Raw genomic sequence first — 24,664 nt, 5'->3', positions numbered from 1 at the left:
TACTTTGAGTACATATAGTGAAAATACCCATGTGTGTACAAAAGCAGGGGGACAGGGAAAGGGAAATTTGTCACATGACCTTGCAGCTCAGAGCCAGCCAGAATGCATTTCTGCTCCCTTGTTTCTGAAAATAACCAGGGCACATTTGACTTCAAAGCAATAAACAGCACAGACATTTTCCAGCCATATTTTTATCACTGTAGGAGAACGCAGCAGGAGACTGGGCTAGTGAACCAGTTTTTCTCTCTGCTGCTCATGTTCTGGATGAATTGAAGCAGTACTTCCAGAAAAATCATCTGTTCCCAGGTGAAAATCGCTTTTCTTTGCCCCTTCCCTTCTCTGCTTTCCAGGAGGTTCAGGGAATTCACATCAAGCAATAGTCCCATCTCCATCTCCCTGCTGCCATCCAGCCCACAGGAGAGGGAGGGACTGGCACTGCTCTGGGAGATGGGCTCTCTGCCTGGTGTATGGATACCATCTGTCTGGAGTGTCTGAAGTAATTTACTTCCCATTTTGAGGTGTTTGAGCTAATGATACTAATTTATGTCCAGCATATTAGACTCCTAGGGATTCTTGTTGGGACTGACCTTCTGATCACTCTGCTATTTAAGCCTGACTGTATTCTGCTCGTGTTTTGAGAGCAGGGCTTTATGCCTGAAGCCCTTAATGACTGTACTGCTGCTCTTGTGAGCAATCTCCTAATTGACTGCCCTGCAGTCCCAGAGCCCACTGACAGTCACAACCCCCCTGTGCACCATGCCTGGCATTCCTGGGGATGCTGTGAAGGGGATGTGGGGGTGCTCAGGGTGTCCCAGACCTCCCCAACACGCAGAGCAGCCAATCCTCACATCAGTGAGCTCATTCACAGGGAACAGACTCTCCCCTGTAAGATCTCTCTGAGGAATTCTGCACCAAACTGTGGGTCAGGGAGTGCTAACTCAGCCGAGGAGAAATGCCTTGCACAACAGATCTGGGACCTCAGCTGGGCTGTGTAGGCTCCATTATTTCCACCCCATACAGATAATAACAAGAAAAGATGACTAAAGATATGGCCTGGAAGTAAGAATCTCTGGAGATCTACGGTCATCCTCAGCACTCACTCTTTCAGCAAGCTCAGGAAAGATTTAACCATGCCCTTTCTGGTTTCTGCCTGCAGCACAGTTCATCTTTCACACAAAAAAAATTTGCTGCAGTTCAGGTTGTCCCTTGGGTGACTGTGAGCAATGCACCTCACTTTGCTCCCTCCTGAGCTGCCCTACATCAGCCTGGGAGCCTGAATCTCCCCACGTGGCACATAAACCAGGATTTATGGCAAGGCAGCAGCATTTTCTAAGAGTTGTGCCCTAAAATTGAGCCAAAAAGTCATCTGACCCATCCTTTAAAAGCACAAGCTCTACATAAGGTTTCCTTTCATATGAGTATGGACCAGAGAGGAACAAGTCTACACTTTTGGATGGAAAGTAAAAAAATATTTCTATTCTACTCATTAGATAATATTTTGTATTAAAAAAAAATAAAAATCATTCACCTATTGCTGAACTGCAGCGATTTTTAGGAAGATTTTTTTGGCCAAAAAGGCAGGCAAAAATACTTCTCCAGGGAAGGAACATCTCTTCCCAAGGGAAGGAACAGGTGAAGGGGCCATCCAGCAGCACATCAAAGCAGAGCTCCCCGCTTTGTAGTGCCGTGAATGAGCCCCGTTTTGTGCTCCTCACAAGCGGGTCCCGTGTGGAAGAGGCTCACATTGATTCTCCAGCCTGCTTTTAAGGCTGCGGCAAAACCAATCAACTTGATGTCATCGGCGGCTTTTGAGAGGCTGAGCGAGGATCTCCGGAGGGAACAATACAACCTGGAAAGCCCTCCTTCCTTTCAGCGCCCCGCACTTCCCCTCTCGCCTTGTTCTCCCTCTCCTCTTTATTAAGCCGCTTTTGTGGGGCTTTCACCCATTCTCTCCAATAGTGAAAAAGTCCAAGCTAGCGAATCTCCTCCTCCTCTTTTTTTTTCCTTTTTTTTCCCCCTCCCTTTTCTCTTATCCTTTTTCTCGGTGGGGCTTTCAGAGCCGTGGGGTCCCTGCCACGGCGCTTTGTCGGCATTGTGCTGGCCGGGGCTGTGCAGGTGCGGGGGGTATTGTCCGGCTGTTAAACACGGGATAATTAGCCGGAGGGAGGGGAAGGAGCATTGCGGCCGTGCCATTCATTACGCTGAGACATTCAGGTTCTGCAGAAACCGGGATCTGCCCCATCCCGGCTGCTTTCTGCCCCTGCTGTAAAACAGGAGAGGTTTTGGGAGGCAGCATCGCGCCCGGCGCGGGTTCCATCGCCTCCTCTCCCTCCGCTTGTGCCTGCCACAATCGGGGAACGCATCTCTGGTGGGAAGGATAAATTGCCATCAGCTCTCCACAGCGCTTCCACAGCCCGGGAATGGTGAAATGACATATTGGCTCAGGAAAGTCCTGTAAAAGAAACACAAATAACCGGCACATAGAACACCACAGACATCCCTGGCATCGAGGGTTAATGAGTGACGGTCTGCCCTGACTTCAGCAGTTTTTCTTTGCAAGCTCTCGTGAAAATAAATCTATAATGCACACCATATGCAGTTTACGTGGCATTCGGTCTGGATATTTATTTTGAAAGACAAGAGTCTTCACTCGGTTTCATTTGTCACTAAAAAGAGAAAGAAGAGGCATAAAACAAAGAAAAATGGGAAAACTTTGACACAAACCCAGGAGAGGTTTAGCAGCAATTCCACAAAGCAGCAGATATATGTTGCATCCCAGGCATCGCTGTGTGCTCGCTGCGAGGTGTTTGGCACCAGCTGCCTCCAGAGCTGGAACACTCATGGAACAAACCCCAGCGATGGCCCGAGCCCAGGAGAGGGGCACAAACCCCCGGGAGCTGCTGGAAACAAAGAGGGAACTTGTTGGGAGTTGAGGACTCTGCATCCCCTCGGGTCCTCCAACCTCATTTCCAGGGTGTGAGCCGCTCCTCGTCCACACCTCCCATTTGTAAGCCCAGCCAGGTCAGAGCAAATCCCGTGTTGATTTAGCAGCATTTTACATTTACTTTGGACTCACTTTGTGCTGGTGTGAATAACTGCATAAGTGTCAGGCAATCACGGGAGCAAAGATGTGCAAGTAAAGCAAAATAAACCGTACAAAAATCTGGAAAGGAACAGTTCCAAAAAGTCACTCAAATATTTTTGATCTGAAGAAATCGAGCATCTACATCAAGTCTGGGACTAGGTGACAGCTGCAGATATTTCTCCTACAGTCCAGGTCAAAATTTAAAATCTCATCTTTTACTTCCCCCATCAAGCAAACGATAGTTCAGCAGAGCCCGTGTTTGTGGGACTTTTCCACAAAGGGTTTCAGGCAACACAAAATGTTCCTGGCACCATTTTCAGCCGTGTGTCCCAGAGACACTTAACTCTGTACTTAATTCAGCTTTAATAGGCTGCGATTATATTAAATAAATACCAGCTGAACTGATTATTTAATACCCGGTTATAGCTGTTTTAACAGCCATGCAATTGACTGTTACATCTCAATAAACGCATGTTTTTCATCGATCACCTAGTATTTTCTTTCACATCCCATAATTTTCCTGTATAACTTTGAAAGCATCGCCGGGGGTTGCCCCAGCTCTCCACGCTGGTCCCGTTGGCAGCAGGAATGGAACCAAGAGCTGCTGCCTCTCCAGGGCCTCACTGCAGGTTAGGTGACTCCTTCCCACCTCCTCCCTGCGCGCTCAGGTGATGTGAAATTCCTCCTTGCATCCCTCCCAGCCTTGTCCAGCTGCTCCAGGCCGGTAACACAGCTGCATCCCTCCACCCCTGCGCTGGCCTCCCCGCAGGAAGTCAGAGATCATTCTGCTCTCAACAGGCTGTAAAGAGTCTAAACCTTCAAGAGCCTCTAGAAACGTATAATCCGGATTTTATCCTTTAAAATTCATCGTTCCTCACCCACTGATGCTTCCCAACTGATATTTGTGCTCTCCCCTCTTTGCCTGCAGCTCTTCCCAAGGCGTTTACTCAGCTGAGTGGCATCTTCATCCCCTTGCTGTCAGGCTTTTGGAATGATCATTAGATACATAAATAAGGAACTGTTTCTAAAAGCTGCATCTCTCTGCAGCCCGGTGAGGGGAGGAACAAGCTCTTACAAAAGCACATTTCCTGAGGTCTGACAACTGCACCACAGAATACACACGGGTTGTGTGCAGGGCTGGTTTACCCCAAGTAATCCCTGCACTCCTCCAAAGACAGTGTCAAAATAAAAATGATGCATGTGCAGATTTAATTACCTGCTGGTGTTGCCATAAACAAAATGGGTTTTATAAGGGATACATTTTACAAAGGCTTTTAGCTGAGCATCCACAGAAACTGCAGGCAAAGCCATTTCCATGTATTATAGCAGTGGAATTTCCATGTTCCAACAGAAATTTCAGGGGGACACAGCAAATAGCAGGTTGTTTGTCTGATTTGTGCGTGTCACTGCAAGGTCAGAGAGCCTGAAAACACAAATGTGATTCAAAAAGTGTCAGAGGTAAGAATAAAAAGATGTTTTGCACTATTTAGCACTGCCTACTCTTTCAGAATAAAAAAGACAAACCCCTCTACATTCCTGGCTGTCACAAGCTGCACTTTCCTATTCAGACCCCAGCCCACCAAAGCCAGTAGTTATAAATGCTCAAGAGCCAATAAACACTGCTCAGGATTTAGCCCTGGAGAGGCACATGATAAGGAATAGACAATTCTTTGTTATTACCATACGTAGCCCCCTCCTTAAAATGCCCTGACACGATTTCTCAGGCAATAAATCAGCTTTCTTCTGCTGATGTGCTAAAGCCCATCTACATACAATAAAAGCTTCTTTTTCCCCTCCACATTCAATATCCCTATGATGGCTTTAATCAAAAGCAAGAACACGTGCACGAGAAGAGAAAATGCAGATCTTGCATTTCTGAGAAATAATTCTTTTTGCAACTTAATACTCCTCTGAGCAAGTGGAAAAGTCCCATCCTCACCCAGCCAACATGATCTTTATTTGCTTTATATTTTCCCGACACAGTCACAGCTCTGCACCGTTCCATCATATGGTAGAGGTATTAATTCACTATTTCCTGCATTATACAATCCCCACTTCCTTTCCAGTTTTCTCACTATAATGATGCTATAATAAAAAACAGAGGTAATAATGAAGTTGGAAAATAGTGTAATTTCTGGCTGGCTGGAATAGAGCAGAGCTCTGGAAGCTGCCTTGCTACTAACTTATTACATGAGGTTTTGAGCAGTGTCTGAATGACTACCCGTGAACTGCCTGGAGAATCTGCCAACACAGCATCAGTGGATCTCCAGAGCAGCACACCAAGGACTGACTCACCAATGGACAGAGCCAGGCAGACCAAAGATTCAGCAGCTGGGGGTTGTGTTCAATTCTGACAGCAAAATTCCCCCAAATGGGGCAGATTTTTGTGTTGGTTGTAGGTGCTGTGTGCTCCAACACAGTGAGGAGTCCTAGAGGCAGGGATTGCCTCTGCTCCCAAATTCCTCCTGCTGCACCACCTGGGTACTGCCACATCCCTGGCACGAGCTGTGCTCCTCCTGATTGCGCTGGAATAAACAGGATCTGAATCAGGACATTAAAATGAGGTTTTTAATGAGCAATTTGGAGATAACATTTCCTTTCAGCACACCCAGAGACACACCTTTCCCCGTAAGCTCTGCCCCTCATCTGATTTTCAACACTTCATTCGTGCATCCATGACAATTCCTTATACAGTTGCCTTTTCCCAAAAGAAGTCCTCATGATATAAAGATACTGATCTTCTGGCTGCCTGCAGCTTCCCGAACTCCTAACACCAGGGGAAATGGCATTTCACAAGCTGGATGCTCCTGGGAAATGCAGAAATACCAAGGAGACAGCTTGGATGCTTTTCTCCACCAAGCAGAAGAAATACCCTCCTGCTCCCAGTGCTCAGCCACAGGAGCAAATGTGAGGAAGGACATGCATCTCCAGAAATTGTGACAATGACAGCTTCTTGTAATCAGCTACATCAGCAATGGGGAAGTGTGGAAGGTACCAATGGAGAGCAGACCATGGAGAGGGCTGTCCTCAGTGCCAAGGACACAGTTTTCAAGGTCTCTGCCCCAAGGGCTCCTCAAGCTGCACCTCTGGGCTCACTCCTATCTTCCATTAACCCCTTCCAAATGCCTCATGTTATCCCTCACCTTCCACCATAGGAGAGCAGAGTCAGTCAGGACAGGCCTGCCCTTACCCTTCTCTAGCAGAGCAGTGGGTTTGCAGAGGAAAATTTGCCTCTTCAGCTCTGCAGAGAACAGGACAGGAACACAAAATGTGGGATCTCCTTTATGGACACCAGCTGGAGCCTCCCTCCAGCGCAGGGGTTACGCCTTCACTACCCATGAGGAAAGGCTGGGCAGAGATGAAGAGGGGACAGGGGCTCTTGCCAAGCTCTGTGAGCTCACACTGAGCAGCCAGACCTGGATCTCATGCAGAGACACAAAATCCTCGTGTGGAAGAAAGCGTGAGAGCAAAACTGCTGCTCTCATCTGCCTGCCATGAAACAGGAGCCTGCAGCCCAGCCCTGCCCTGCTCCTGCAATTACAGAGAGCTTTGGGGGCAATAAACAGCACCCAGCTGGTTGCAGCACAGCCCAGAGCACTTGGGTTTCCGTGTCTGGAGTCTTTGCAAGCTTTGCAAGCACAGATTTAACAGGGAAACACATTTCCACAGGTGAAGCTGAGCTGCAGCTGGGAGGAAGCGGTGGATGGCTGGATGGACAGAGCGCACGCTGTGGGATGGATCCAGGGACACTGGGTCCCTCACTGATCAAAATGCTGCTGGCACAGCTGGAACTGAGCTCCTGGGGAGCAGGAGGGCTACAGTGCAAAGAAAAGTGGCATGCTGCTCTCCCTCCCCACAAGAAAGGGGTGCTGTGTGTCCTGCACGCCTCACCTGGCTGCCAGCATTCTCCACAGGTCTGGGCACCTGCAGAGAAAACTCCCCAGAGCAGAAGCAGATCCCAGAGTGCATCAGCTGCTCCATGCACTGAACACAAACACACACCGTCCATCTTCCCTCTGGAGGGGATTTCATGCCACCACTGCTGCTTTTTGATCCAGTGGCTGTCACCTAAAACAGCCAGTGCTGCCAAGCACAGCCACAAAGAGAGAGACACTTGCTTGATGCAGCACTATTCAAAATATGCCCAAACACATGATGGATACAGTGTCTGAGTGTTTTGACCTTCAAACCTCTCCCTCAGCTTTTCCATGTCTGCAGTCTGATATGATGGTAGTTTCATTTATTTGGGGTGTGTGGGCAGAGATAGGTGTCTGTTGACTGATGGTATCAGGCTGCATAATTTGCTTTTAATTCATATCTGTCCTCCCAAAGCGTCTAGTGGGGAGAATAAAATAGATCTGAGGATAAAAACGATGGCTTTGGGGTGGGAGGGATGTACAGAACACACAGTCCTCCTCTCCCCATACACGTCAGCCTCTGCTGAACACCTGAACAGACATTAACAGCTCCTGTGGGCTTCAAACCATCATGTGAGCTAGAAAATAAAGCCTGAGTGGTTAGAGCCCAACTAGAACTGGTTTTGGAGCAGATATCAGAAAACAAGAATCTGGGGTTGCACTGAACCACAAGCCTGTGCTAAAGAGATGCTCAGGTGAGCCAAGAGTGAAAGAGGTAGAGAGAGAGCAGTGCAGCCAAGCAAGAGAGGTCAGAGCCAGGCTCAGCCACACCACCTGGGAGCTCCCTGGCTTTTGGGAGGCAATGCCAGCCCCTGAGCCATGGAGCCTGGCCTGGCTGGGAGCAGGGACAAGGACAGCCACGTGGGGAAGCAGAAACTGGCCAAGGGGCAAGAGGAACAGGAACAGGACCCAGAAGGACACAGCACAGGGCACCCTGGGAAGGTGAGAGCAGCCCAGCACCTATGCCAGCCACATGGACTGGCAAGATTGGTCTGGAACTCATTCTTCAGATTGGTCTGGAACTCATTCTTCAGACAGTCTTTTTGAGACTTTGATTAAGACAACAAAAACTTCATTTGTTGTTTCATTTCCAGCTCCTTCTACTCTGCAAACACGAGAGCAGTTTGTGTTTGCAGGGACTGGCAGAATGTGTTAATTAATCCTGAGATGCTGAGAATTTTCTCAGCCTTTGTAGTCACACCTGACCTCTGCATCTGCAGAAAAGCATTTTAATGCACTTATCAGCAGATTTCATGGCAGCCATCCTCAGCCATCCTGCCCTCTAGAAGCAGGCACATGCCATCTCTGCACTAACCTACCCACACCCATGAGCAGCTCACCTTTCTCCACATTGGGGAAGGATACAGGCACTGCTTGGCACCTTCACTGTGTGGCCACCTGTCTGCACTGGCATATGAGTGGTACTAAATTCAAGCACAAGGGTAAAGGATTTCTGTTGGTCTGCCTGCTCACAGGAAAAATACCCGTGTCTTTTGCAGCCCAAGACACTCTTATAAGACAGTGGTGACTGTCATAGAAAACTCTTTACTTTCTCTGCAGTTGCTATCTGACACATTAAACATGTACCCAGATTTAAACTGTCCCTGTGCACAAAGCAGCACTGGTGCATTTAACCCCCCTGGATTCCCCTCTTTGCCATTTGAGGTTTCCCTGGACTCAGAATTCAGTTTATGACAGGCAAGAGCCCTTAATCATTCACACACTGAATTAACTTGTCTGAATCCAGTGAAGATGAGGAGCCAGTGTGTAAAAATGCTCCATGTAAGCCAAATGTTCATCCAGTTTGATTTGTTTTTAATGCCTCAGCTCACGTCAAGTCTCAGCTGGGATCTGACTGCTTATTTCCACTGACTGGGGTAAACCCAAATATCTCAAAGAGTCAGGGAGAAATATTCAAAATCATTTTAATATGAGTGCTGGTCACTCCTAGCTCCATTGCTCACACTGGAAGGAAGGAACTCTTTTTCTTATTTATCTCCCACTGTTTGCAACCTGGTGCTGCAAGAAAAGCAAGGAAAAAATATCCATCCCAACATCTGAACCTCCCCATGCCTTTGATAACTGACTTGACTCACTGCCTCATTACAAAGCACAGCAAGACTGTGGGCAAAACTGAAGGGGAGTCTGAGATCAGCAGAGAATTTGAGCTCCAGAAAGTAACAGCTGCTTAGAAATAAAGCACTTTGGAAGCAAAATAAAATAAAGTAATTTAGCAATCAAACATAAAGAAAGAAACAGTGAGATCCAGAGTGGGATCAGAACATTTTGAATGTCCATCAGAATTTGAATCCTGATCCAGCAGGTGAATGAGCCATCCAAGGGATGTGGATCTGTAAGAGGGTGAGCAGCCCCAGGAGCCAGGACAATGCTCAGACAGAGAACAAAGCTGGAATTTCAGCAGAGCTAGACAAGAAGTCAAATCTGGGCATATAAAAATGATCTCTCTTAGTCTTGCACTTGGTGAATGTTGGATCCCAGCAGTGGGTGAAGGACCCCCAGGCTTTCAGGTTTGCTCCATACACAAGTGAGTGTCAGGAGAGCTGGGATGGGTGAGCCAAGCTCTGTACCAAATTAACTTGATAGCCAGCATTTGGTTCAAAGCTGGCAACTGTGGGAAACCCGTAGAGACTTCTCCCTGGGGTATCTGTACTAGTTACCTAGAAACTCAGGCTGAGTTTTATGAGCAGAAAATATGTTGGGAGGCATGTTTGCCTCATCTGCTTTAAAAAAGAGCTATTTTCCCCTTTTCCCTACCCAGCAATTTCATTAGTTGAGAACTATTTATGGGCTTTAACTGCCCCTCTCTTTTTTGCAGCCTGGATTTCCCAGCCTTAAGAACATCCCAGCCCCTTCCACTTCCAGCATTGTGGCCTCACCCAGAAGCAATCCGTGCAAGCTTCCGTGGCATCCCCAGGACTTGGTGTGAATAACAAACCCTTTATGAGCCCAACACCTCGGCATGCCGTGCTGAGACCTCAGACAGAACTCCTTGTGAGACTGGAGGGGAGGGGTGGGTGGCAATGGTTAGGGATGAGGGCGGCCAGCCCATGATTGAACCCAGCGAGCTTTCCAGTTGATTATCCTCTCCTTTTGTCCAGGATCGGGCTGAGATTCCCTTGCAGCCTGTTTGCTGAGCACCACAGAGCAAAGAGCCCGCAGCCAGCGCACACCGAGCAGGGCGCTCTCCCCTTGGCCATCGGCTGTGCCTTGCAGGGGCGATTTCCCAAAGTCAGAGCATCGCTTTACCAGAGCACAAGGGGGGCTCAGCGGCAGGGAGGGATGCCAGAGTATCAGCCTTGCACCTCTGGAGGCCGTGGCTCAAAGCCAGGCTCGGGTTACCAAAGGAAGCGGCTCCGATGCGCTCCTCCCACCGCAGCAGACGCGCCGCACGCCGCGCTCAGCATCCCGCATCCCTGCAGAGCATCCCCGGGCTGCGGCTCCGCTCCCCGGGGAGCCTGGCCAGACTGACAGCTCCATGGCTACGGACTGCCGCTGCAAAGCCAGCAGCACCCAAGGATGTGAAGGTGAAGGCAGGCTGGGCAATATTTCCCCATTTATTTTCCTTTGGTTTGCTGATCTTTCTTCTGGACCGGCTAGAAATGTATTGACCCTTACTCTCTTTGGCATTCTAAAGCTCTCTGTGGGTAAAAGTATAGGGAAAAATATAGTTTAACTACAAACTAGCTAAGATCATCACTTTTCTGTGGGGAACTCTGCTTTACGTGGGCTGAGCTGCTGGGGGAGTTATTTCTTTAGTTACATCAGAAAGAAGCAAAAAGAATTGATTCTGAAAAAAAACCAACCCTGAACTCAAAAATCATCTCAAGCTCCTCAGACTGTTCCTGCAGATAAGGCTGAGCTTGGCACTCAGAAATGTACTTTCAGAGAGGAAATTTTTTTGCTATTCTTCCTTATACTTAACCATAGCCACCAGCTGTGGATTTTTGCAACAGCCTTCTGGGAACAGTATCAAGGACAAAAATACAGCTTTGGAGTTGAAGGTAGAGCAGTTTAATGAAAGTTTAAGAAGTGACTGCCAACAAGAGAGATGGGGGTTTAATTCTATCTGAGATGCAGCCTGCTTAGGGGTCTGACGTGAGTTTAAATTATTTGCATCTAGAAAGTGCTCTGGTTTGGTTCAGGAAGAAGTGAAGCTGAGGTGTTCCTCCAAACCAGCTCTGGCAAAGAGGACATTTTACAGTAGACTTCTCAGCACTTCTCAATTTCCTGTTTCCTGACTTCAAGAAAAATGGGATTGCTGAGATCATGGCGAGGTAAACATCCAGATGCTTTCAACACCAGGTTGGATGGGGCATTAAGCAACCTGGTCTAGTGGGAGATATCCCTGCCCATGGCAGGACAGTGGAAATAGAGGAATTTTAAGGTCCCATCCAACTGAAACCATGCTGTGAATCTCTGTGCAAGTGCCAGTGAAGGATGGGGCAGGAGGACAGCTGGGAGTGAGCTGCAAATTGAGTTACCAGAGAGGTTCACCCGTTTTCAAGGCCAGACTCATTGACCATGCACAAGATCAGTCCCCACACTTGTGTTCCAGGAGAATCCAGTTAATCTCAAGTAGACCAAGCACACCAGAGGCTCATCCCTCCAGCAGCACAAACCTCCAGGGGCTTAGTGACCGCTGCCTTGATGTGCTGTGCCAGCTGAGACCTTACACAGCCCACTGTGGGTGCTCCCAGCAGACCTGCCCGTTGGATACAGACAGCCTAGAGCCAACCAGTGTGAGCACAGGTCTGAACTGGGAGCTCTGGGCTTTTGAAGCCACCCATCTGTCCATGCAGGCACCCCACAGGGGCTCAGTGAGTTTTCCCTGCTCACATCACTGCTGCTTGCAGGAAGCAGGGACCACCATGGCTGTCCAGCAGACACGACCCACTGGTGCTATTTTAATTTTAGGTATTTCTTTTCCCTTCATGGAAGGAAAAAAACAAATACAAGACCTTTTGCACCTGGTGAGGAAGGGCTGTTTGTTTAGATAGCCAAATGAAGTCATCGCTGAGACACGATGCCCTCACACCCCCTTCAATACTCACTTGCCAGAAACCATAATGGAGTGAAATGACCCATCACCATCCACAGCTGTCTGATACAGCCAGGAATGTTTCTGCCTCCTCCTCAGTCTCCTCCAACCATACAAAAGCCAAACTTATCATTGCCACTTAGCACAAACAGAAAAGTCATCTCTCTAGAATGAAAAGGAGGTGGAAATTACTGCACAACCAATTTTTCCTGCAGATTGCCTTGTGAACCTTCTCATGAAGGCTGCAGCACACGAGCCTGCCCTGCTCTGGGGTCTGGCCACAGCATTACACCAACCCCCAGCCCAAGCAAAATTGCCTAAAGAAGCTCCACTCTCCTCAAGACAAATGGAACATTTTTAATTTGCATTTTAAAACAAAGGCTGCTAATATCCAGACCATTAACTTGGCTGTGAGGCTTTCACAGCAAAACTTGTTACCCAGTGCGAGCTTTGTTGTCACTAAGGTATATTAAACACTATTAATTGTGATGCCTTGCTATTATGCTGTTTGGAGACCTGCCACAAGCCCGCTTCCGCCCAACCTGTATTATGCTGTGAACCTTGGAGTCATTTTAAACATCTCCTGCAAAATTCATGAATGTGAAAAGGAGCCTGTCGAGGCTTCCAACATCTTGAGGGGCTGGGGAGCCTTCCTGAAACGCAGCTCAGTTCAGGGCTCATCCTTAGCAGCCACTACATCTCAATCCAAGCAGCCCAGCCCCACCTCAAGCCCTGATTATTACCAAGGTCCATATGCACCTTCCTTCTAATGAATATAGGCTTAGGGACACCTCATGCATTATTTACCGAGGGGTGCTTATTATGATTGCAGTGATTTAAGGCAGTTTGTTACAGGCACAGCTCTGAGTGATTGCAGATCAATAGCAGAAACAAGAAGAAGCCAATCTGCATAGAACAACAGCCCGGGTCCTCAGGGGCTGTGCCTCCCTGCTTAACCCTTCCCAACCTGGCACAGAAGAGACAGACACAAAGAGTTGGTTCCCTCTTTCTTGCACTCCCCACTCTGTTCAGGGGTTCTGCAGCTCCTCCAGCTGTTTTTTGGGCAGGATCCCACGTGCTGGCACAACATTCCTCGCGGTATTTAAGGTGCCCCTTGGATGTGGCTGTACTCCACTCATTACCATATGTCATGCCCCCTCCTTGAGGCCCCACATACAAAACCTCCATCTCTTTTCCCAGACACCAATTTAGAAAAAGTGGCTTTTGCTGCCAGCTGGGGAGATCCCAGGTTCAAGCCCTGAGGATGGCTAAGGCAGCAGGTATGAAGCAATTACTGCAGACAGGTAGCTGGACGCTGAGCCTGCCTGCCTGAAAGGTGGTGGGAGCTTCCTCAGCTAGAATGTAGGGTGGTTTTGTGACTTTCCAAGTTCACAGACTGAGAGGTCAAAACTCTTTGCACCTGATACCTCCTAATGTACAGAATTATGACTCAGCCTTTGCTCTCTGCACCCTGGGAGCTGGAGCAGATCTCTGGGCCAGCCAGGACGACCCAGTGATGTTGCTGCAATGCCCCACCACAGCAGCACGAGGTGCCAAACGCCAGAAACTCCTTCCCTGTAGCACAGGGAACAGGTCACTGTGACCTCTGGGCAGGGCAGGAGTGTGGTTTAAGGACAACCAATAAGCACTGCTGGATGTTTATCCAAAACTGCTCACATGAGGTGACTCTGGAGGTGTCCTCCCCACCGAGGACACGACTGGACTCAGCTCCCTTTGCTTCTGCATTGGAGCTTTGGATCGGACCCGGCACAGGGGAAATGCATTCATTACTTCCAAGGGGAAGCAAACAGGATGTCTGGACAAAGCACCAAATAAAAGGCTAATGACACAAATGGATATTTAATACAATGACTTCCTCTGATTATCCTATAAGGAAACACTTCAAATGCTGTCCATTTTCTACATCCTGCATCGTTGCAACGTGCTTCAGAGGCTGGGAGGGAGTTTTCCACACCACCCACTGGTCAGGTGCCCTTACCTGTTTGGTACATCATGTACAGCCTGCACAAGTGGCTCAGGGCCCTGGGGGGCTCTGCCAAGCAGCAGGATGGGAGAATTCTTCCCCCTCATCATCAGTGCTCAGCATCCCCAGCACGGTGAGAAGGGTGACAAGGCACTGCTTTGGTGGCTGATCACCTTACAAAGAAATTCCCAGTGATGCAGAGGAGACCAGAGTTACCTTTTCCCCTCCTCTCTATGCCAGGGATAGCCAGCAGAGCACCAGGAGCTGGGGATGACACTGCCCTGCAGAGCACTGCCTGGGTTCAGCCCCCAGACTGGCTCTCCAAAGGTCTGTGCCACAGCCTGAGCCATCCCCAGGGCACTTCTGTGCTGGGGGGGTCACTGAACAAACTGAGTTTATCCCAAATCCCTGCTTAGATTAAACCAAGGCAGGATTTCATTAGCACAGCACTTGTTCTGCTGCTGCTGCAATCTCTGGAGAACAGACAACTGAAGCCTTTTGCTTCATAGCAACTGGAAGGAAGAGACAAGAACAAAGTAGTTCAGTTAAAAAAAAAAAAAAATTGTTTCCAGAGTCACCGTGACCTGATGATTGCTTTGGGTTAAACTAAATCCAGCCCAATTGGCCAAGAGGCCAGAGACATCAATATGTGGGATTAAGCTTAGATTTCTTTTTGCTGTCGAGAGAAGCCTGAAAAACTTCTCTGCACAAATTACCTTTCATTTCTCTGTAATTTTTGATGTGAAAAATTCAAGTGAGAGTTGAGCTTTATATGGTTACTAAATAGCAAAATAATGACACCATTAGGAACACAAAGCTGAATGCAGAAAGTTTCTTTCTAGTTTAAACTCATAGGTTTTGTTAACAGTTATTTCATTCCAGTGTCTAGCCAGCACTTTGTTTAAAAGAGGTCTTTGTTAATATTTTGATTAAGTTAATAAACATTATTAGGCAAACTTGCCTCTACACAGCTAAGAAAGACCTCCTAGCAAAACCAGAAGAGAACATTTGACAGTCCTAGAAATTCTAAGATAAGGAAATACACAGGAAAAACAAAAAGGAAATTCCCTCAACATCAGTAGTCTTTAACCATTCCAGCAAAATTAAATACATAAATTAAATGAAGTCTAATTAAACAGCAAATTTTATTACAGGCTATTTTCAAGGCACTGTTCTTCCAATAAAGGAAATCTATAGTCTGGGGAGGAAGAGGAATACTTTCTAATGTCTTTTGAAGTCTGACTTTCTTCCAGCAATTTATACACTGTTTGCTGGGACAATTCCACTGGAAAAAAAAAATGAAAAGGAAAAACCAAACAAAACTAAAACCCTTTTTTCATTTCTCAGCAACATCCTTGGGATGTAACTTGCTTTCCTGATGCAATAAAGAGAGTTGTGACCAATACAGCCATTGCTGGTAGCAATCAGACTCTGGTATCTTTGTACATGGTGTGAATTATAGTTATTTCTGTACCAGTGATGCAATAGCAGCTTTCTACCCATCTTGAGTTGTTCCTAAGCTCAGGGGAAATAGGCTCATTCAATCCCATCTTTGCTGTACAGCTGCTTTAGGAAAGAAGCCAGTTAATGTTCCGTCCCAGGCCAAGAAAAATAATTTTTAAGGATGAGATAAGACAGAATTTGATCCTGTATTTACAGCCCCCATTGCAACAAAGGCCAAGCCAACAGACCTGTGGGAAAGCCTCTCAGTCTCACAGAGCATCAGTGGCACCAAGAAATGATTGCCCCAGAGCAATGCTCCTCCCAAACACCTTTCTGGAGCAGCACAAGGGATTAACTAGTCTCATTATTTGATAGCTCAAAGCTCCCTATTGATTCCCAACTACTGCTGACACTAAGGAATCACAATTAATTGTGGTCAGTTTTCCTGCTGGGACGAAGCTGCTGGCAGCACCCCTGAGCAGGCAGAGCTGCGGTCCCATCACCTGCTCACACAGAGAAATCAAGGTGCAAAATCAGGAAAACACCTTCAGTCAGATCCAAGGCCACCTCCTCCTTCTCCCACGGGAGCCCTGGGCTCCATCACCCCCTCCAGCCTGGGAATCAAGCCCCTGTTGCCTCACAAAGGAGCTGTTTCCACAGGCAGCAGCTGATGCTCAGCACGGACTCGCAGCCACCTCCAGCTGCCGGCGGCTGGCTCGGCACAGGAGGTGAAGTGTCACTGGGGCTCAGCAGCAAGATGGGACCTGCCCTTCTCCAGCTGCATCCGTTGTGCTCTTGGGGCCGGGCCAGGCTCGAGACAGAGGATCTGACGGGGTGGAAAAGGAAATTCTGCACATTCCTCATCCGTAGCCTACATGCCAAGTGAAATGCAGCCGCGAGCAGCCAGAGCGGAGTGCTGGTCTGAGGGTTGTGAGAGCTGCAGAAATTGCAGTGGTTGAGCTGGGTCCAGAGGAACCAGGCTGCTTGGGGTATGAAGTCATTAGCCTTCCAGCTGTACTGCTGCAACAGGTGAAATATCAGGAGGAATGTAAATCCCGGGATACGCCCTTCAAATATTGAATTCTAGCTTAGGAAAAACACCTGCCTCAAAATGTTCAGAGCATGTGATTTTAATTTTCTATGACCTTTTTATGTCTCTCCTTAGCCAGGCACAAAAATATCCTTCTCAGAAAAATTTCTGCCTGGAAATGATGGTCCTTTTTCCCCAAGTCCTTTTAAAGGGAAGAAAATGACTTGTCTTCCAGAAATATGTTGCTATGAACAAGCAGTGCATGAACTGCCTGTTTGGGGGAAGGAAAAAAATTCCTGTTCTGCATGGGGAATTCTGTCAAGGCTCATCCATGCCCATCCCAGCTATATTCTGAGCAACCTGATCTCAGGGAAGGTGGCCCTGCCCATGGTGGTGGGGTTGGAACTGGATGGTCTTTAAGATCCCTTCCAACTCAAACCATTCTGTGATTCCATCCTAACAAACATAACTGTAATGAAATTAAAACACAACAGCAGGAAAATCCAACATAAATGCAGTGTGACCTTGATAATTAACAGTGGGAAAAGTCGCCTTTGGTTGCCTTCTGCCTCCTACCAGTGCATTATTAACTTTGTAAATGGAAATCTCCCACAAGCAGAGTCATGGCTGCTAACCACAGCATCGTGATAAATGCCCTTTAGTGCCCCATCTGCCTTCAGAGGGCTTTGGGAGGGACTCTACTCCACCCCCACAAGAACACCAGCTCCTTTTCATCCCCTAAAGCACTGTGTGGTTTGCTGGGTTGTTCCAGATCCAGTCCCATCCCCTCAAGGACTGTTCACCCCAGATAATTTTGATCCCATGGTGTAGCTGGGCATCTGTAGGGATGAAGAACATAAAGAACACACAAAGTATCTTCCTTTTATAAGACATGTTGGGGAAGTCCAGAGGTGCCTGTCAAGTATCCCATGTCCCAGGGGATGGACTCAATGATCCTTGTGGGTCCTTTCCAGCTCAGGACATTCTGATATTCTGTGTGCACTCAGACCTTTAAAACTTCCAGCATGAGGGAGCTGGAGCCAGCAACGCTCATGCCTTGGGGAGAGAAGACTCATCCCTCCTAAAACATAACCTGTGCCTTCTCACCCCAGCCTGGCAGCCAAAATATCAGCCAATACCACTTCAGCACCTCACCCACTCTGTCCAAGGCTGCTGACTTTGATGGGCCAACAGCTCTGGCCCAGGATGGCTTGGACAGAGCTCCCAGCCAGGTTTGAGTCCAGGCATTTCTGGCAAATGTACCTCTGATTCAACAACTACGTTGGGTTTGGAGACCTGGCTTTTGAAAACACACCAGCTCAGCTGGAATCCCTAGGGAACAGAATGGAGAAGGGTGCCAGCAGCCAAAGGGAAACAAATTGCTCAAAGACTCTTCCAGGAAGCTGGATCATGCTCTATTGGCATTGGCCACACAATGTTTTCTTCACCACAAAAACAAGGTTTCTGCCACTGCTACCACTTATTTCACTCCAGCACTGGGAAAACACTCCTGTCTTTGTAAATCTGTTTCCTGAAAGGGTTCATGAGCCTCCCACTTGTACCATTCAGTGTGGGACTCATTCCAGGTCTGTGGCCCAGGTGCACTCAGCGGTGACCACTGGTTGTGGCTGTCACATCTGCTTGGAGGAAGGTGCAACCCTCTTTGGACACCTCTCCATTACTGTGAGCCAGGAAGGAGGACAAACTTCAGGATGGAGAAGCCAAGAAAAGCAAAATGTGAGGCATCATTATCAGGGAATTCTCCAGAGCTCTTGGTACCATACCCATAAACTTGAAGTGCCTAGAAATATAGATGTATACTTCCACACTTCTGGTGTACTAGAGGTACAAATTATCCCCAAGCAGCTGATCAAAAGCACTTCTGCTTCCACATGAGGAACAGTTTCAGGCTGAGATGACTCTGACTCGAGCAGGTCAAGCTGGGGGCATTTGCCCCACAAGAGAAATGGGTCACAGATCATACAGGAGGCATGTGGTGGGCATGTCACTGAGGCTTTGTCCATCAAAGGGCTCAGTTAACAGCTGTACCTGATGCCAGCAGCAATGTACCAATGCTGCCTAAATGGCTTTTGGTGTTTAAACGTGCTCACATGGATGCTTCTTTCAGCTGGACTTGTTACTCTCAACATCCTTCCTAAACCACGCCATCAGTGTTCTCTACAAACTGAAGAAAGTCTCCTCTCAGGGCTGATTTCTGCCCAAACTGTTTAAATTCAGATTCACATTCCTCTAGCCAAAATGGCCAACAAAAAACTTTGGGAGAAATATCAGCAATGACTTGTATTTCTTGGGTAGAGCAGAAACCTCCCAGGGCAGGATAACCTACATGCCTGTAGGTGCAGCAGATGGAGCTTGTGCTGAGCTGGCACAGGGCTCGCTCTCTTGTTGAAGGACAAGTGACACAAGATCCACAGCTTTTCTTCCACATTTCTTCACAGGAAACAGTTGGGATCCAGGAACAGCCTTGCAGCACATGTGCTGGGGGTAAACAACTGCACTGCTTCTAAAACAGTGCAAACAGGGCTACAATAACACGGGCCAAAATCCTTGCCCTAAAAGGGTTTTTCCAGCCCTCTGTCCTGCGGTCCTGTTCCTTTGACCTTGCCTTTCTAACATTAACACATACCACACATTTTTCAAAAAGCAACTAGCAAAATGAGATATTTCACTGCATCTGATCCTCCCAGGGAGAGATGAGAACAAAACATGCACGTTAATCCCATCGCCAGAGCACTGCTGAAAGATGGCCGATACTTGGGATAGGAGCACTGGCAAGGGATAGGAAAGCCCATATCAAGGCTCTCACATCCCACCCCAGCAGTGGCTGCCTAGCAGTGGCTGGGGAAAATATTCTCAAATATAATTTTTCCCAACATAAATAAGTCTGCAGCAAGGCTCACAAAGCAGGCAGCACCATGGCTCAGGCTCTGCAATCTGCCTGTGTAAAGTGTGGCATCAGGCAAGGGGTGGCCTGGCAGTTTTTGGGTGATGGGAAGCAAACCTCACTGCTCTGCACATTTTGGGTCAAATCCCCTCCTCAGCAGGAACCCTTGTGTCTCCATCTCAGAAAAACCCAGAACAAGACAATTTGCATCCATGGGACTCTCAGCCACTGGTCTGGGGGAGAAGAAAGCCTCTGGCAAATCCACTGAAATACAAACAGAGCCTGGATGAAGGGTGAGACCTTCAACAGGAGGAAGGGAGAGTCAAGCAGCAATTTCCATCCTGGGGCTGGGGCAGGTGGCAGCAGCAGCAGCCGGGCTGAGCACAGACTTGTTCTCATTTTTGTCCTTTGACCTTCTCCCCTCAGCAGCTGAGCCTTATTTACTGGCATTTCAGCAGCCCATCTCCTGTTTCCATTAACCCTCGGAGAGGTGGGAGGCAGAGAAAGGAATGGGTTTGCACACTGGGTGGTTGGTGCCTGGTGTGAAGGGCAGTGAGCTGCTCTCAGGATACCCCACAGGCACAGATTTATCCATGGGGGAAGCAGGGGACAGCAGCCTGGCATGGGCTTGCTGCTTTCCCTGATCCTCAGCACACTGGGAGAGGCACAGCAGTTATGAGGACTCTGGAGCCACCAGCTTTGCCTCTGATGCTGCACATCTGGGGGGCTTCACTGTTCTGACAATTAGACAGACAGTGTCAAAACTAGCCCTGCTTTGCCCTCAGGCTGTGTTTATTCAACACAGAGATGAGACATTTCCAGCATTCCTCCACCGAGCCTGACCTTGTAAGAGAATAAAATCTGAAGGATCTGTCCCCCGCAAATGACACCGTGGAGACTTCAATGCTCCTGAACAGCCATGCCCCATGGGTTAAATCCAAGAGTTTAACAGGAAAACAAAGGGAAAATATTGCCCTGCTGACACTGAGAACCACTGAATGCAACCGATCTGAGCCACTTTTGGCCAAACAGATCAGAGATTAAAGATACCTGCTACAGGCAGGAAGGCACATCACTCACTCTCCCTCTTGATAACACTGCAGTTACCACAGCATGGCTGGTACCTGGGTTATAGATCAGGATTTTTTGTGGGGACAGTCCTGGGACAGTCCTGAGCCATCCTGGTTCTGAGCCAGGCCAGCGACTGCCCAATTAATTAATGCTCCAGGGAGCACACATCCAGGAAAAGCCCTCCCAAGTCTTCACATTTTCAATGCTGGTGAGAAATAAGCTCTGCTTCCCTGCAAAATCATCAAGGTTTAGTTTTGGGGTATTTGTGTTTATGGATTTTTGCTTATCTCTTCTCTTTTTCCTTTCTCTTTATGGAATCTGTTGGTAGCCACAAAGAAGAAATTTCATCTGTGCACCACTGCCAACTGCAAGGTATCAGCCCTTGGTTTGGGCTGATGAAACCCCACAACCATTCTCCAAGGTAAATGCTGATTTTAATGACAAGCTGTTATGCAGTTATTCAGGATGGACAGACAGACTGAATCTCCTTCCACTCCTAAAGTGTTTCAGTCAGGCCACAGGCAGCCAGCCTGGCTTAGCTGTAGGTTTATTTGCCTTACAGGGACCTGATGGATGGTGAAGGGCACAGATTTATCATTATTCCTGCAAGCACAGGCTCCCCACCCTGTGCCTGGGAATTAACAAATGGCACAAAGAATAAATTGAGGATTACAAGGACCCCTCAGTCCCTGCAATGTCCTGCTCTGCTGCTGGCCCCGGGGACTGAACGCTCCCCTTCCCTTTGTCTGATCCACACTTGGGCAGGTGGCAGCCCCTGGCTGGACTAGACACCCTGCATGCATCAGGGTGCTGATGAATATCCATCTAATTAGAATTAGGGATTCTCCAGACCAGCCCTGACTGCAGAAATTAGCTAGTTTATTCCAATAAAGATGCTAATACGGGGGGCTTTGTGAAGGGCGAGAAATTCCCATTGTCATTCAGAAGCAATTTGTAGCGGATTTGAAGCCTTTGAAAAGGTGACGTGCTGGTGGCTGGGTTTGTATAATACCCATCCCTGAAACTCACAGCTGAGCATTCTTCCCCTCCATATGCTCCAGTGCTGCCCAATTTGTATTCCCCCTTGTATTCCCCCGGTGAGGAGGCACTGGAGCAGAGCAGGGAGCGAGAGGGGGTCACTGGCAGCGGCACAGGGGAAGGTGGCTGGTCCCAGGGAGGGGGGACATCAGCCCTGCACGGTGGGGCAGAAGGGTTTGGGTAATTCCAAACTTGGCTAATCTCCCCACAGTGCATAGCCTGAAATGGGGAGAAAGGTCTAAGGTGCCTTCAGACATTTGTACTTATTATTTAATGCTTCTTCGGAGTCTTCACACCATTTTGCTCCATATTGCTGCTTTGCTTTTTGGAGTTCAGACCTTCATTAGTCTTTATTTCTAGCAATTTATGTTGAAGTTAACACTATCTCTCCAGAACAATCCCAAAATCCTTGGCCGAACATTTCAATTTAATTTAATTTTACCTCACCACTCACTCTCCAGATGCAGCCTTCTGAACTGGAAACTCTTCTGGTGGTGTCCTGCATGAGTCACCTGATGGAACTGAATTATCTGGGGAGGCCTAAGCTCTCCAGATTGCTTGGCAGGTGACTTTTTCCTCACCTTGTAGCCAGACTTGCCTCTAACTGCACAAGTGTCTGCAGCAGAGCTAATCAGCATTTTAGGAACAAAGCACTTTTGCAAACTGCAACCTAAACTCACATAAAACCCTAATGCCTCCCTAAGCTCCTCTTGGTGGATCGCTCTAGGAGACATAATGATGTAAAAATGTTTCTCTAACAGCTGCCTGGAAACGGAGGTAGAGCTCTGCCGCACAGCAAAGGACTATTTTTGTGGAGAGGGCATCCTCTTGCCACTGACCTTCCATCCTCTGCTCTTTCCATCTTGTGACATCAAGTCAAGGAATGACAGCAGAAGCCATGAGCAGCTGGGGCTGCTCTCCAGAAGCCCAGATGCACTTGACTCCTGTCCATCTCCCTCTCTCTGCAGCTTTATCCATGCACAGCCTGGGACTGAATTTCACATTTGCTGTGGATTGCATTGCTCTATTAAGTCCATTAAGTGCCAGGGGTTGCTCTACTGTAAATGTCACTCCAAGGCTCTCAGTCAGCTATTTCAACTCATGCCTAAATTTAAACACAGGATGGCCATGCTGAACTCAGGGGACTACTCCCATGCCTGCTGCAAATTCTTTAAGGTCAGACAGTTTAGAAGCACAGGTGAGGGAGGAGGAATATCTCCATCTGCTCAGGATCCTGCCTTTGCCCATGGGCCATGGCCCTACTTAGGAGAGGACAACACAGACCAGGTCAGAGCCCATAAATGCTCACTTTCAGCCACAGTGAAGAGCTTCACATCTCTGGGAATGAGCCCATCAGCAGCTGCAGCTGAACCAGTACCAGGTTTTGATGCTAGAAGCAAGCATCAGTTTAAAACTAATAGGTAAAAGAATATTAATAAATAGCTGCATAGGCAAAAAGGAGGTTTGGTCCCCAGCCAGGGCAGCTGATGCATCTGTGGGATGCTGTTGGCTGTGCAGCCTGGCTTGCCATGGGTCCCTTGTGTGACCAGAGCACAGATGAGGATCATACAGAGTAGGAGAGCAGTCTTGGCTGAGCTCAACTTTGTACTCTGAAATAAGTTAAATTCAGCTCTGAAACCCCCTGAGTAGGGATTACAGAATCTGTTTGTGATGACAAAGCGCTACATAATTGTAACTGAACACTTCTTTTCTTATCTTATTTGCAATGTTAATATGAACTTTAATTAAAAGGAGGGGAAAAAATGTTTCTCAGACATTTTGGCCAGCACTGAAGCATTGCTTTACATTATCTACCCAGAAAGAATAGCTTCACTAGCACAATAATTTTTTTTTAACCTCTTGAAAAACAGAGCGAAGACAGAATTTTCTTTTTGGTTTCCAACTAGCTTCATTTTCTATGTGGGGCTCAAAACTGGGGAATTTTCTCTGGTCCTAGATGAGAACAGGCCATGGTACCTCCCTCCCAAATGCAACAGGGAAAAGAGAAAGGAACCAATATCACCAAAATATCCCAAATAGGTCAGTCAGGCTCAAGCCAAGGAAAAGTATAAAGATCAGGACAGAGACCCAGCAGCACATGGTCACAACACCTCCAGACTGAAGCTTTCACAGGGAAGAGGGGAAAGGAAAGGTTACTGCGCTCCAGCAACAGCATGGCCTTGCAGTCCATCCCTCACTCCAGTCTGGTGACATCCACATCCTTCCCATGGTGAAGAAACCCCACCAGGCACCCCACAAAGCACAGGCTCTGTTACCTGCCTGCAGGTCAGGTCTTGGTAGCTTTGTGGCACTGGGAGGATGAACACATCCCCCTGCTGCCCAGCTCCTCCTCTCCTCAGTGGCTCCACACGCTTTAGCTCTGCAGTTCAGGCTCTTTGGGCCCCCATTTTAGTGCAGCCCATGATGCACTGAATGCAGGAGAGGGGCTGGAAGGAAGAATACCCTCCCTTGGGGACACAGTCCCCATGGGAGGTTTCCCAGTGCCACCATCAGCCCTACCAACACAGCTGGGTTGTCACCTCCTGAATGGTGCCATTGTTCCTGCGTCCAAAATAAAACAGACACAGGAGGCGTTTCCACCCAAAGAAAACCAGTTTCCACTGGTGATTTCTTCCCCCCTTGCTCGAGAATCCTCCCTCCCTTTCAGGGCCCCCGTAGCTTTCCTTTGTGCCTCTTCCAGGATGAAAAGAGGTAGTCATTGATTGTATTAATAATTCAGGGCCTAATCTCACAGACGGGTGTTCACAGCCCGTGAGGTGGCAATCTTTCATCTTGAGATCAGGATCAGCCAGATCTTTTAGAGGTCAAGGAAGATAGCTGCAGCATGGAAAATGACTTCAAAATAATAGGTTTAGGCAATCCTCATGCATGGATGGAAATGGCAGATGAAAAGCTCGTATGTCTCACGCTCTCAGTTGCACCTGCATGTCAGCCTGGTGATGCTCAAAAACTCTTGAAGATGATTTCCACCAGTGTCAATGAGCTGTCATCTTTGCCACATATCCCATGGCACAGGGGCTGGAACTGGATGATCTTTAAGGTCCCTTCCAGCCCAAACCATTCTATGATTCTACAGCATTTCCCAACCCATCAATATTCCCCAGGTCACCT

The sequence above is a fragment of the Fringilla coelebs genome, assembly GCF_963513975.1.
Source record: "Fringilla coelebs genome assembly, chromosome: 12".
NCBI classification, from domain to species: domain Eukaryota; kingdom Metazoa; phylum Chordata; class Aves; order Passeriformes; family Fringillidae; genus Fringilla; species Fringilla coelebs.
The sequence above is the reverse complement of the archived record's forward strand: the minus strand, read 5'-3'. Positions refer to the sequence as shown.